Source organism: Rattus norvegicus, chromosome 18 (genome assembly GCF_021556685.1).
Source record: "Rattus norvegicus strain SHRSP/BbbUtx chromosome 18, alternate assembly SHRSP_T2T, whole genome shotgun sequence".
Taxonomy (NCBI): Eukaryota; Metazoa; Chordata; class Mammalia; order Rodentia; family Muridae; genus Rattus; species Rattus norvegicus.
The window spans coordinates 42,454,305-42,469,987 of record NC_141551.1 but is presented as its reverse complement, the minus strand read 5'-3'; the positions used below and the strand labels follow the sequence as shown (position 1 = coordinate 42,469,987).

Genomic DNA, 15,683 nt, shown 5'->3' with positions numbered 1-15,683 from the left:
ACAAAGACTTCTTTTGCCTTAAGGTAGCCATTTGGGAAGGGAAAAAATTAAATCATAAATATGGATAAATCTTGAGTTGCTCATGTAACTTGTAGTGACCAACAAAAAGCACAATTTATCAAATAGTGAAGTCCAAGATGTCAAACTATGAAAATATCTATCCGTACAGCAGTCTTCAGTGTACCTCAAAGACTGTTTACTTGCAGGTTAGAAAAGGCAGGGCCTCCAGGAGACCCTGCTTCCTCAGACAGGTGAGAGGGGAGCTCAGTGGGCTTCAAGGAAGACTGTTTCTATATCATATGGGAAGCCAGAAAGTTTAGACAAGTACACCTGGATTCAGAGACTGTCATGAGAAGATGCAAGTGAATGGTCTAGGCTAGCAAAAAAGGGGGGAGAGTTATTCTTTAGAATGACCACAACCCAACTCAGTTACTCCACCATTTGAATCTGACTGAAGAGTACAGTTCTGAAGTATAGTGTGATAGAAAACCATTTACCAGCACAAAAGGCCTTCCATTTTGGAGATAGAAGGTGGCTGATATCTCCCAAGTCCTCTTGGGTTCAAAGAAAGTTTGCCTTGCAGCAAGAAGGGAGAAAAGAAATGGGGAAAAAAGGTCCAAAGCTCAACAAATCTCAGGTATTGTGGTCCTCAACCAGAGGAATCAGTGCCTCCTGAATCTTTTTAGAAATGTAATTCTTAGGGGCAATTTCAGACCTACCAATCAGAAACTTGGGGTGGGGTTAAATTGACAGTCCATGATAGGTAATTTCAAGCTGCTCTGGCCTAAATTTGAATGTTCTGAATCCATGAAAAATGTCACTCAACTTGACGCAAAGCATGGAAAAACTAACCGGGTAGGAAATGTCAGTCAAGAACAACCATATGAGCTGATTTAAAGTTTCATGACTGTGACTGTTTAGTGCATATGACCTGTAGTAAATAATGTGAGCTTTAATTTTTCTCCTTAAAAAACATTTTCCTATAACCAATAATAAAGCAAACAAACAAAAAGGGCTGCCAGTTACACCAGTGGCCACCCATCTCACGTCTATGACCATACAGTCACATTAGTGTAGGTATAACAGATGTTTCATCTCTCTCCTTTGATAAGCACTTCCAGATCTTTACCATGTGTTATTTTCAAGTGTCCTTTTCCACAATCCTCCCCAGTTCAGGTTGACTGTGATGGTGATATCAGGATGGCCTGGAAGGCACACCCTTCAAGATGTCATGGTAGCCAACAGCCTTGATTTTTCAAATTGATTTCCCGGTGAAGAGTTCACAGAACCAAATCCCTACCCCGAATCCTAGATTAGAAAACGGACAAACAACAAAAGCTACACAATTTGTTATTCACGTGATAGATTTTTTTAACCTCAATTTATCTGCGTTAAATAATATACAAGTCCACAGGTCCATGATATATCCTTCTATAACTGGACCTGAACATAATCATGCTCTCAAGTAAAGGGTAGAAATCTGAAAACTTGATACCTTTTAGTAATCTTTTGCTAGAACATGCACACACATTCTAAGAAAAGAAGACACCATAGTGGAGATGATGGGGCTAGATAGATGGTCCACAGGTTAAAAGCACTTGTTCTTACAGAGGACCAGAGTTTGACTCCCAGCACCCATAAGGAGGTTCATAAACAACTGAAACTCCATTTTCTGACTTCATAGGCTCTACGCACACATGGTGCACAGTCTTCCATTCAGGCAAAGCACCTATACACATAAAACAGGAATACATTAAAGAAGAAGAAGAAGCAGCTGAGCTACCACTGCAGGTCTCAATGTACATTCACTGTGCACCTTCATGCTGACATTAACATAACAAAAAGACCCCGAGTTCAGAGCAATACATCCCATTCCTTTACTAGCCCTGACACGAAACTTCCTTGCAAGAAAGTCTATTATTGTCTCAGCTTCTGCAGTTACCTTTCCAGAACGGAAAAAGAAAGCCATCTGTGATTATGTGGCACCATTAATATGATATTTATTCATCTAATTTTAATACACCTCTAAGTCTAAATACTAAACTTGAGTCTGTTCAGCATAATTGCTTTTACATGTCATGCTGGGTCCTAAAAATAGTACCTAACATACTCCTGCTGAGCGTATACATTTATAGCGCAGTTTTTATTTTAACTTCTTTGCCTTGTCGACTCAGGTCTGAGGTTGACTTACTGGGTGAGCTCAATGAAGTTACTGTGACATCATATACTCAGTTATTAAAATGAGAAACATGAGCTATGACAACTTTTATGGCACTCTGGATTTCTTGGGACAGCAGAATAGCAGGCAGAGTAGGCTTCTAGATTTCCAAAAGACAAAAAGGCACCCCATCTCCTCAAACAAACATAGTACCCCACTTCACACTTAGGTTGGAGCAATGGAGACTTCTGTCTGCTCCTGGGTTCTGAAGTTAGCTAGCTTGAGTTTAAGTCCCTTCTGTACCATTTACTAGCTCTGTTACCATAGGAATTTCTGAACCTGTCTGCACTTAAATGTTCTTAAGTATAGAATAAACACTGAGTCTTGATGAGTTTTTTCGGGGCCCATTCAAGAAGTGAAATCTCCTCCTAGCTGCAAGTAAGGCTTTTTACACCTGACAGCAAGCAAGGTTTTCAGGCTCTGACATCGGCCTCCCTCCATAGCCCATGGCTTCCCTGGTCCGCGCCAATCACAGGCATTAGCAGAACATCTCTTTGCTTCCTGTCCCTTGATGCTGTTAGGCTGCTTCTCAGTCTCTTTCAATGCTCGATTTGTCTAAGGAAGTCTCCTTACCTTTAGAAAGAGAAGGAAAACCACCATCCTTGGCTAGCCACTGTCATCCATCTCTTACCGTCTCCTGTCTGAGCATTGCTCAGCGGCTGTGCTCAGAAGACAACACCACCTTTCCAATGAGTTCTTACGCTCAACTATATCCATCATCACTTCATTTGTTTGTTTAGCTCTTTCACCATCCCGAGCTGTGAGGACCTAAAAGGAAGCCATTCTACTGTTTCTTTGGTCTGGGCCATGCAGCTGAAGAGAGTCACATGGTGCATGCTTTCTAATGTCAGCTTTGTGCTGAGGCTTCGTCCAAAATTCGTATGTATCTTGGTGTTTGTGCCTGGACTTTTCCCCTAACCCCCTTTGCCAGGCCCTTCAATCTTTTCTGGTTTTTTGTTTGTTTGTTTGTTTGGTTGGTTGGTTGATTTTTGCCTGACTCAGTGAATGTCCCCAATAGCATAATATAACATACCCACTTTAGAATTTTGGTTTATTATCTGGAATGCATACTCCTGGAGGACAGGGACCTTTGGGTATTATTCACTAATAAACTATAACCTTTAAATCAGCACTTAGCACATAAAGAAGTGCTCAGAAGCTGTCTGTTGACTAAATTGATGAGGAAATGTTTTCATATCAAAAACCTAAAAGCTCGATAATGACTGATTTATGAAATTAATGAATAACTTATCTGACCTAAAGTATTCTCACTTGTGAGAACTAAAGAAAACAAAATTAAATCCACCCGGAGCAGAACTAGGTCATGGTTTTATTTTCGTTTGCTTTTCCTTGAGAGAGACTTCAGCTAAAAACATATACCCTAAAGCCAGATAGAACTGGACTCACTTCCCAGCAGAGACACTTCAGCCCCTTTATGAACTAAGCCTCAGTCACCTCTGTTTAAATAGGTTCAGTGATAGTATCTGCCATTTGCAGCTGTTGTTCAGCAGCAGAGAGGATATAGGGAAGCCCTGGACCATAGGCCATAGCATATTGAAAGTGATTTTAAAGACTAATTATTTATGGTGTGTGTGTGTGTGTGTGTGTGTGTGTGTGTGTGTGTGTGTGTGTATGCGCGCGCGCGCGCGCGTGCACGTGGACATGTGAGAGAGACAGAGACAGAGACAGAGACAGAGAGAGACAGAGAGACAAAGAGGCTGCTTGAGCTCTATGCGTATGGTGTGCATATAGTGCAGCTGCCCACTGATGCCACAGAGCATCAGATACCCCGGAACCAGAGGAATGGGTGTTTGTGAACTATCTGGTACGGTAATTGAGAACTAAATCTGGGCCCTCAAAATGAGCAACAAGGGCTCTTAAATGCTGAGCCATCTCCCCCACTTTTTAAACAGTGCCTGCTATTTTAATTGCCATCATGGTATGCAGAGATTTTTATAATACCCATTTAACTCTTTAAGAGCCACCTTCAAGAACCAGGATCCGGCAGCAGGAAGATTGTAATCTCATCTCTGTTTCTACAAAGATGGACTCATATCTCTAGAACAGACAACTCCTGGGCATGCTCGGTGGTAGAATGGAAGGGCAAACATAACATAGTTCTTTCATTTATCTGTTTAATGGACTGCCCTTTCTTCTCATCAAACACACTGGATCCTCAAAACAACAAGTTATGGAACTTGCTAGAGCCACATTTATGCATTCTTCTCTTCACCGAATCGCTAATTCATCATCACTAAATAGTAACCATCAGTGCTGACCTTAGACTAAGCCTGGGTTAGGTGTCAGTGGATAAATCAAAGAAACTGACACAGGCACAACTGAAAAAAAAAAAAACTAGAGTTGCCAATGTACGATCACAAACAGTGATAAGTGCTCTGAAAGATACACTGAGAGAAAATCGCAAAGGTAGAAATAGACCTGGCACAAAGGGAAGTTACCTCAGAACTGAGAACTGAGGCAAGTGACTGTCTTGTGGCACTCTGCTTTGCTTCACAGCAGAGCACAAGTTCTTGGATGGGATAGAGGGTCTTAAGTCTCATTTGCAAGGAGAAGCTGAACATACCTTGGTCTATCAACACTGTGTACCTAGTTGACTTGGATCGCCATTTATTATACACAAGACAGAATAGAAAAATAAGATTTTTGAAGTATGTAATCATATGAATGTTAAGTTTAAATATTGTGTTCTGTCTGATGACTTTTTAGAAGGCACGTAAGGTTTTAGCTTAATAATTAGAAACATTTTATTTCTCACAATAAAAATGGAGCCATCGTTTGTTTTCTTTTTATGATTGTGGCTGGTTGCTGAGAGTATAGAACAAATCCAGCAGGAGGAATATGCTCCAAGCAAAACATAAACCTTGTAATCTTCACAGGAACTGACATTAAAGACAGTTGACATAATAAGACAGAGTTTTTCTAAAGCCATTGTTTCATATATATATATATATATATATATATGTATGTATGTATATATATATAATCTACAGTTCATGGTTTATGAAAAGATACAAGGATCTTGGCATAGCTTCGGATTTTTAATAGGTTCCTATAGAAAAATAGAGAAGAGAACAAAGTCCCAAAAATAGCCTAATACTGGCATATCCCTTCTCTTTTTGTTTTTCTCTCTTCTGAGAATAAAGACAAACAGAATTTAGACTCACTGGGAAGAACTGCCTGGCACTGTTCATTCATGTTTTCAGCTGTAATTAAGCATCTAATGCTCCAGATGGCTAAGTATTCAAAATTAGTACATTTCAGCTCCACTGAAACACTTTATTTTGAAATGTTCAAAATACTATCCAGTGGTGCTTAACAACTGTGTGAGGGAATCTTACAAAATTTGGGAAGGTTTATTACAATCTATGCCCACTCAGAAAATGTACTCTTTGATAGTCCTGGCCCTGTCTCCAGTCTTTCCTGATGACCTTTATGATGGTTACTACTGACTCCCAACTTGATGGAATCTAGAACCATCCAGGAGACAAATCTCTGGGTATATTTTTTGAGGGAGTTTCTAGACTGTGCTAAAGGCCAAAGGTCTGCTCTGACTATGGACTTAAGGACCAGCCTATTCCATGGGCTGAGGTCTCAGATTTAATAAAAATGAGGGAGTGGTGTGAATATCAGCATTCATCCTCTCTGCTTCCTGACTAGGGATGCAATGTAACCAAAATTTCTGCTGTATGGCTTCTCCACCATAATCAATCCTTTCTCAGTTCCTTAACTTCAGGAGGAAATGGTACCATTTCAGTGACTCTATGGAGCTCAAATCCTTGACTCTTTTTTACATTTTTTGATACTTTCTAAAGATTTCTTTCTTTCATACATTTACATATATGACATTAAAGTCAGTTGACATGACAAGACAGAGTTTTTCTATGGCCATATGTAACGTACATGTATGTGTACTCATATGCGTATATGTATATGTATATGTACATATGTGAGCTGCCTTGTGAGTGCTGGGAATTCACCTGGGTTCTCTGGAAAAGCAGCTAGGTTCTTAACCGGCGCTGAGCTTTTCTCTTGACTTTGCATCTAACAATGTGATTTGTTCAGGGTATAGCCTGTAGGTGCAAGTGATGGCTGCCAGTGCTGAATGGAGACTTCAGGAACACCATGTACTTTTGCTTCTGTGCTCACACTTCTACAGTTGTCATGGAAAGATTCTCTCAGTAGACAGCTAACTCCGCACCATCCTGTACCCCAAAATGAATATATATAGAAAACACAGCTGAAGACAAACCCGCATCAAAACCTAAGTCCAAGGGGGCTTGCAGTTGGAATCATAGATGTCCAGCTGAGCCCCAAAGTATATCAGAGGACTGTCAGTCAGCCTGCAAATACATGACTGAGAAGAAAGCATCCCTTTGTTAAGTTACGGAATTGGAAGGTAATTTGTTATCCGTCAAAAGCTAATAAACAATGCCTCTCTTCCACTCTCTGAGGTCACTGGCAAAGGAATCTGAAAGGAAGGACACTTCAAGCCACACATAGAATATATGGGAAATCCTGGGCACACTTGCTTTAGATCCCTAATAGAGCTAATCTATTTGGACCTGGACAAATCTTTGACACACTGATACCAGCCTGTACAATTCTATTAAGTTAGTTTTATGGAAAGTTGTTTGGCACATGGGTTAGCACCACTTTCTACCAGAAAAAGACTGATGGGTTGAAAATTGTCTCTTTTGGTGGGCTAGAAAGATGGCCCAATGGTTAAGAGCACTGACTACTCTTCCAGAGGTCCTGAGTTCAATTCCCAGCAACCACATGGTAGCTCACAACTATCTATAATGGGATTTGGTGCCCTCTTCTGGTGTGACTAAAGACAGTGACAGTGTACTCATATAAATTAAAGAAATACATCTTTGAAAGAAAATTGTGTCTTCTCTTAAAATAGATTTCAGAGAAAAAATTTTAAATGAATCTGTGCAAGGAAAACCATCATTTTGTATCATCTAAGCACTGCAATTGTTTCACAAATGTTCATTGACTACTATCCCAACGTTCAACTGGACATGTTCCATAAATCACATTAGTAGGTATTTACAAAAATATTTATTGTAAAGTAACTTGATACTTGTAAATTGGTAAGTGGAAGCCTAGAGAAGCGCATACCTGACATCCAGCACCTGAGAAGCTAAGGCAGGAGGATCATGAATTCAAGGCCAACCTGGGCTAAACAGGACAAGATCCTATATCAAAACAAACCAACCACAGTGGAGGGTGATGCTGGGGAGATGGACTCATTAATAAAGTGTGGAGCATGGAGACTGAAGTTTAGGTCTCCAGCATTCCGGATAAAAGCAGACATAACAGTATGCACACGCAGCCTCAGAGTTATTGAGGAAAACTCACACCAGATGGAGTAGCCAAGACAGAGAGCTACTTGTTCAGTGAGAGACACTCTCAAAACAAAACAGCAAGGACAACAATTGAGGAGAACACCTGATATCAACCCCTGACTTCCTCACACATAGATGCACATGGGTACACACTTCTGCACACATACACTCAGGCAAACAAAACTAAATTAGCTTCAGTTTTTAATTACATTAATGGGTGAATTAAGAAAGCCTGAAGATTATGCTGAAGGCCACACAGGATCCATACAAAGACCATCTGATTATATGTCCCCCCAAACACAACTATATCTCCCAAGGAAACTTTTCCTATGAAACAATTACATAAAGTACTTCCTCCAATGGGGGGAAAAGTCCTAAGGAGACATTAAATGATCTCACTGCTGATTGTTCACTAGAGTATGAAAGAAAAGATAGAGAAGAAGCCAAGTTTATTATTCTGTCTGCATTAACCACTCACAGATTCTGCTGCTTAAGTCCCTCAACTTATGACCAGACCTTGTTGTCCCTTCATTTGAACTGCAGTTTTTCTGTTTCTGTTTCTCCCTGTCCCTCTTCTTTCCTCCGTTTCCCTGTATAGCTGTATTAGCATCTTTAGAAGGGCAGCTTCCTATATAAACTACAGGGGTGGTACACTGCACAGATCAATCGTGTATCCCATCTCCACGAGAGGGGTACAGGGTGGCAGCCTATAGATTAGAGAATCATGAATGTGGAGTGGGGGCCACAGCAGAAATTTTCCAGACTTGTAAACAAAATAGATTTCCTATGTGGAGGTAAGGGGAGAGCAAACGTTGGAATTACGGATTAAGCACACCCCAGAAAGGACCACCTAGTCCAATATCCTCATTTGATTGATTGATTACGGGATAAAGAAGGTGATAAATTCTAAATATGAAGCTTCCTATTAGGTAATTACTTGAGAATTCAGGATAAAGCAATGAATTAAGTTCATCTTACATTACTCACAAGGTAGCAATGAATGGTTTTAATTATATTAGTTCAGATTCGCTATTGTTTTCTGACGATTCTTGCTTAGAGCAACTGTGCCTTAAATCCATTAAGTATGTGAAAATGTTGGGTATGCGCGAGAGATTAATTTGAAATTCGTCATGTTGCTTGCCTCTGTTTTGACTTTGGATATTCATTTACATTTAGAAATAGTGCTTCAAGCATGGGTGAGTTCTTACAGTGTGCAGAGAAATGTGATCTGCAACTGTGTCTTAAGAGTAAGATTGTGTTATTTACAGGCTATTGATTTAAATTTGAACACCTTGGGCTAAAGTTGCCAATCAATCTTATTTAAAAGACATGGTGGAACTGGACCCTTCTCTCTTTGGAAATAATGACCATTTTACCCTACTACAATCCCTTGTTTTGCCCTGGTTTTGAAAGTGCCTGAGTGTATTGTTTTTACTGTAAGCTGCCTCAAATCTTGTCTGGGAATAAGAAGGGCAGGAGTCCATAAATAGAGTCCAAGTGAGTCACGAATTAGTCAATGGAGAAACTGCCAAAGGGCTGCGCTTATCTGTAAGGCCAGAATGGGCCTGCTGACTAGAATTTGGGACAAAATAGAAAACCACCCATTTCACAAACTAAAATAAGAATTGGAATAAATGTTAACACCTGATAGTTTCTTAATCTAAAACTAAAGGAAGCCAGTTACGCAGTTCTGGTGCAGCAATTTTGACTCCTGGGATCTAGAACCCAAGGTGGACCACTAAATCATCTGGGTTTATTATTCTCCCACCTCCACCTGGCCCCTGTCCTTAATCTCTAGCTTTTCAAGGGAAAAAGAGTCTGAGCCCAAACAAGGTATGTAGCTCTCTTTGGCTGGTCCTGGTCATTGGAACCTCCTGAACAGCGGGCCAGATTCTCCTCCTTCATAGGTATCTCTGTAATCACTGACAGTCCAGAAGGACAAAGCTTCTGTCATGTGCTCTCTGCCTCCGCATGAATTCTATATTAACATCAGGGGACTTTACTTCCAACAAGCTCAACCAACTGTTGTTATTCCATGCATCTACACACTTCTTAGGCTGGAGTTCTCTCTCTCTCTCTCTCTCTCTCTCTCTCATTTTAGCTATTCTTCCACCTAAAAGATGGGTATACGGAGGATACTGAGGCAGAAAGATGCATGCAAATTATCTCTGTAATCTGTGCCCTAAATAAAGAACTAGAGATTCACTTCTGTAGACTCCGTCCTTGGAAGTAAGTCAGATCACACAGACTAAAGTTTTATATACACTACAGAAGGTTTTACAATATAACTCACTAGTCCTAGCCCAGCAGAGTGGTGCATGCCTCGAATCCCAGTACTGTGAAGGCAGAGGCAGGTGGCTCTCAGTCAAAGCAGGTGAGTTCAAGGCCAGCCTGGTCTACAGAGGGAGGTACAGGATAACCAGGACTACACAATGATACTGTCTAAGAAAGAAAAGAAGTCACTAGTCACTCACAATTCATAACTGGCCCTTACTACATGGTCAGTCTGACAAAGATTCAGAATTTATAAAATTTGTTTGTAAGTTTGAGAAATTTTTACATTTTATATAAGTAGTGTGAAACTATGTATTTATTAATTTCAATTTTTTAATTTTAATAGTCTTCCATTTTACGTTAACCCTTGGATCATTCGAGATGTAACTGCTTGGCTACAGCACCTGTGACTGTTACCAGCTTCATTTCGGGTACAGACTTAAGTACATGATCTACCTAGCAAGGAGGAAAAAGATGAATACAAATGAAATGCGTTCGGTCACTTCTATTTTTATAATGAGCAATGTAATATTTTAGTATTCATATTGCAATACTTTAGAACATACCAGATAGCATAATTTATAGCTCTAAAACAAAAGGCAAGCATACAATTTAAGCAAAATCACAAGACTGCTTTCACATTGTAAAAAATGTATATAAATAGAAAAGAGGCCATGTATTTGGAGGAGAGTGGGGATGGGTTATTGGAGGGCTTGGAAGGAGGAAACAGAAAGGAGAACTGTAATTAAATTACAATCTGAAAAGTAAGAAAATATATAAATATAATCAATGAAAAAAATCAGATACTTCAGCAAATACATTGTGAAACTGATAAAAAGAAGTCTTTCCTACAAAGTCCAACAAATAATATTTGTTGAAATTAGTTTTTCTGGCATTCGAGTAGATTTACTGTTACAATTTTTTAATGATTTTTTTCAGACCTATCAGCTATCTATCCATTTGGCACTTAGGTAATAAAGACAATTACTTTTAAGCGAAGATATGACAGATGATTCAATTACAGAGATTTTTTATCAGAAAATCATGAGTCAATGACATTAAAAGATACTTTATAAAAACAGAAAGTATCTTCAAAAAAGCTACCAAGTGGTTGTGAATAAAAATATAATTTTCTAACAGTAGAAAAATTTAACTCAAATCTTTTTGAAAAATTAGATTGAGATAATACTTCATTGGGTGAAGTCATTGAGATTCAAGTATAAGGACATGAGCTTTGATTTCCAAAATCCAAGTACAGGTGGCTACAGCAGAGCACCTGTAATTCCATCATCATCCTCTCTCTCTCTCTCTCTCTCTCTCTCTCTCTCTCTCTCTCTCTCTCTCTCTCTTTCTCTGTCTCACACACACACACACACACACACACACACACACACACATGAACATACAAGCAAAAGTATATACACTAAGATTTTTTCAACCTTATATATTTTTTCCTTAGTTTTAATTGAAATATGTAAACTTCTGCCTAATCATTCATCTTTTATTTTAAAGAACTTCTAAAACATTCAAAACTCACACTCATTACAAAGATATTTTGTGTAAATTTAATTTAGAGAGAGAGGTGCATACGTGCATGTGTGCGTGCTTGTGTGTGTACGTGTGTGCATGCATACATGTGTGCGTGCGTGTAGAACAGAAGACAAAGTTATGAAGTTGTTTTTCTTTTTCCACCCTTATCTAGGCTCTAGGGATCAAATTCAGGTCAAATAGCTTGAGTAGCAAATGATTTCATCCTTCGAGGTCTCTTGAGCATCATGAGACATCTTGAGTCTTTACAACTGTCATAAAATTATTCACTGAAACTAAATATTAGACCATATTATGCTAGTGCTTTAACAATATTAGGTCAAAATATAGTATTGTGTTATTTGAAAATGCTTATCGGGTGAGTTGAAAAACAAAGATTTTAGTATTAGTGTTAACTGGTTTTTTGGTTGGTTGGTTTGGTTTCAGTTTTGTTTTGTTTTGAGACAGGGTGTCACTGGGTAGGTCTGGCTTAGGACATAGATCAGGCTGGCACTGGACCCTTGAGTACTGGGATTAAAGGAATGTACCACCACACCTGGTCTTAATATTTTCTTAAAATAAAAAGAATGCTTTCCAAATATTCAATAATCAAAGACTAAAAATGGTAATATGACTCATGCCACAAAAAACATCGTAGGGTAATTTACATTTTTCATTAGGATAATACTGCACATAAATGACTTAAATTTAATGTCTCATAGAAATTGAGGAGGCTGAATAAATGGCTGTAGTGGGTTGGCCTAATGCTGCTTGTATTCTAATGCTTATATTGGTTTCTCAAGACTGGTTGCCCCCAGAAAAAAGAGACTCCACCACATAGACTCTAAGTGACTCTGCCTTCAACTTATTTCTGATTGGTAACTAAAGATGCCAACAGCTAATAGTTAGTAAAAAGAGGACCCCAGGATTGGGGTTCAGAAGTACCCCAAGGGGTAGAAGAAAGTGGAGGAGGAGAGAGAAGTGACCATGGGTTAGTTGAGCCATAAAAACATGGCCCTGAGGACTGGCCAAATGGAATAAAGATCAGCTCAGATGAAACATAGTAAGTAATAATTAGGAATTATTGATAAGAATTATTGATATTGAGCGTCTGCCCAGCTCTTGTGCTGCTTTAGGTGTATTGTCAATACAAAGGTTGTATGTGTCTTTTATCTGGGAACTAAACGGTCAACTGCAGGGAGGAAACTGGAACAGAATAATTTATACAACAATTGGCCAAGGTGGTCTGACTGAAGATGGCCCCAAGCCACTTATATTTGACTGTTTAGTTTCCAGCTGGTAGGACTGTTTTGGAAGGACTAGAAGGTGTGGCTTTATTGAAAGTCAGTAAGGGTGGACTTTGAGGTTTCAAAAGTCAATGCCATTTCCTGTTAGTTCTTTCTGCTTGGTGCTTATGGGCCAGATGTAAGGTCTCAGCTATTACTCCTGTACTCATGCATCCCACCATGATGGTCCCATACTCTGCAACTGTGAGCTCCAAATTAAACATTTTGTTTGTAAGTTGCCTCACTCATGGTGTTTTGTCACAGCAATAGAAAACAAATGGTATGGCCAGGAAAGTATCTGCCATGAGATACATCATTTCTGTTGCTCTGTTAAGATATGCTGACAAAACAAAGCAACATGATAGCAGAAAAGGTTGGTTTTTAGTTTAAATTTAATGTCTTATAGAAATCGAAGAGGCTGAATAAATGATCACGGTAGTTTGAATCTCTCTCTCTCTCTCTCTCTCTCTCTCTCTCTCTCTCATCAACAATCCCTCTTTAAGACTTTCTTCCTACATAATTTTAGATTGTATCAAAGTGACTAAACTAACTCTCATATGATATAAGCATAAGACCCTGAGTTTGGGTCTCTGGCATAGAAAGAAAGGAAGAAAGAAAGAAAGAAAGAAAGAAAGAAAGAAAGAAAGAAAGAAAGAAAGAAAGAAAGAAAGAAAGAAAGAAAGGACGAAAGAAAGAAAGAAAGAAAGAAAGAAAGAAAGAAAGAAAGAAAGAAGGAAAGAAAGAAAGAAAGGAAGAGGACAGAGGGAGGGAAGGAAGGAGGGAGGGAGGGAGGAAGGAAGGAAGAGAGAGAGAGAGAAAGAAAGGAAGGAAGGAAGGAAGGAAGGAAAGAAGGAAGGAAGGAAGGAAGGAAGGGAGGAAGGATGGAAGGAAGGAAGGAAGGACAAAAGAAAGAAAGAGCAAGGTAGTAGCTGTATATAGGCCTAGCAATGAGTAGAAGCAGACAGAAAAATTAGTATGGCTTGCTGCTCAGTTAGTCTAACTGAATTGATGAGCTTCAAGTTTTGACACTGTCTCACATAAAAAGCTGGAGAACAATAGAGGAAGATACTTAGTGTACAAAACACACATATGCATATATACACACAAAGAACACACAAAGTACACAGAAACAAAATGAAAACTTATTCCTAATCAAGCAACATATCAGTTACATAGTATATGTGGCATGATAAATTTTCCAAAATAATTTCTGTAATTCTATAATATGAATCAACACAGCAAAATTTAGAACTGTAGTCAAGTATATTACATCATTACATAAATTTCTGCCAGACTTCAAAAAAAACCACTTCATTGATTTAATAACTCTGAATGTGCTTTTCAATGTATACAATACTTTAATGGCTAGCCTGTGATTAGAAGTTGACAAGAATGGTAGCAATCGCCTGTAACACTGGCAGTGGAGAACACTGAGTCAGGAGGATCATTGTGAGTTTGAAACCAGCTTAAACTTCATGTGTGACCCTGTCTTACAGAATCAAAATGAGGACCAATCAGATGGCTCAGCAGACATAAGGGCTTGCCACTAAGTCTAAGAGTCCATATTCAATCACTAGAACCCACATGGTAAGAGGAGAAAACCAAGTACCACGAGTTGTCCTCTAACACCTATACACATATGGTAGCATGTGAGTACATGCATGTATACACACACACACACACACACACACACATACACCACACAAAATAAATAAAACATGAATACTAAGAATTAAAAAATAAAAATAAAGGAAAGCAAGCGTGTAAACCAACCAGTACCAAGACTGCACGATTTAATGTTTCCTTAATTTGCACATAGTTTAGAAATTATGACAAATCATTCTAAAAGACAAACCAAATTTGGCACATGGATGCAAATGTTAGAAGAGAGTAACTGGACACAGTAAACCTTGCGTGCATGGCTGTAGTGTGACTCAAACATGTGAACAACATTTCCAACTCTTTCTTTTATGAGACCTAAATATGGATCAAGGATTTCTGATGGAAACTCAGCATCCATTTTGTGACATGCTGTAAATATAAGCCGCTCACCATGTTTTAAAGACTTTGTATGAAAACAGGGTGTCTAATAGCCACAGTGCCTTACATTCACTGCAAACTGAAATAATAGTTCTGATACATTGAGCTGAAGAAGATATATCTAAGTGAATTTCACAAGTCATTGGTCTATACTGGTAAAGAGGAAAGATGCTTTGTATTAGCAAATAAATGACAAAGAATAGCCAAAATCCCACACCGTGTTCCAAATTATCTATGGTTTTGCTCCCCTTAACCCTGACCTCAAGGAGGTATATACAGCCCAACTTTTCACCCTGTAAGCTTTCCTTCCAAACGATGTATCGTGGAAGGAGCTGAGAAGGTGACCTCACCCTGAGCAAACCTGGCAGAGACCACTTCGCCGAGATGATCCATGTTAACATCATCAGAGGTGGGGATAGATCCGAGGCCTGACTCACTCTGAAGCAATTTACTCTGTGACACTACGCATGTTCAAAACACAGTCGTGGATAGGAGAAGCAGGCATCCTCACTCCAAAAGGATAAAATAGAAAAGAACAGACACAGATAGAGAGATCTTTCAGCAAATAAGAGTACACGCTGCTCTTGCAGTGGACTCGGGTTCACTCTCCAGTGGGTTCTCCACTTCCGAGAGAATGTCAGAATGCTCGTTACCAGACACATTGCTGCCAGCATTTTAATTGCTGAAGCTTCCCCTGTGGCCCTCTATTTTTGAGTCCCAGCCTAAATGACCTTTCACACTGCTCATGGCACCATAGCTTCCATCTAGTCTGAGCCTCATACTCTGTTCCTTACTTGATTACAAATCACTTCCTTTTTTCAGCTATCTGTTGTTGCAGCACTCCACCGTGGCTACTGATCTCAGCCTAAGAGTACTTGGGCTGCTATAACAAATTGCTAGAAGCTAGCATTCTAAACAACACAGGTTTGTTTCTCATAGTCCTAGAGGCCAAAGAGACCCAAGGCA

At 39.2% G+C, this 15,683-nt stretch overlaps 1 long non-coding RNA gene across 1 annotated transcript in view; it reads right to left on the bottom strand.

The window, feature by feature from the left end:
- LOC108348790 (uncharacterized) overlaps positions 1-15,683 on the bottom strand; it is a 133,154-nt gene that overhangs the window by 115,292 nt on the left and 2,179 nt on the right. The gene's annotated exons all lie outside the window — the stretch shown is intronic.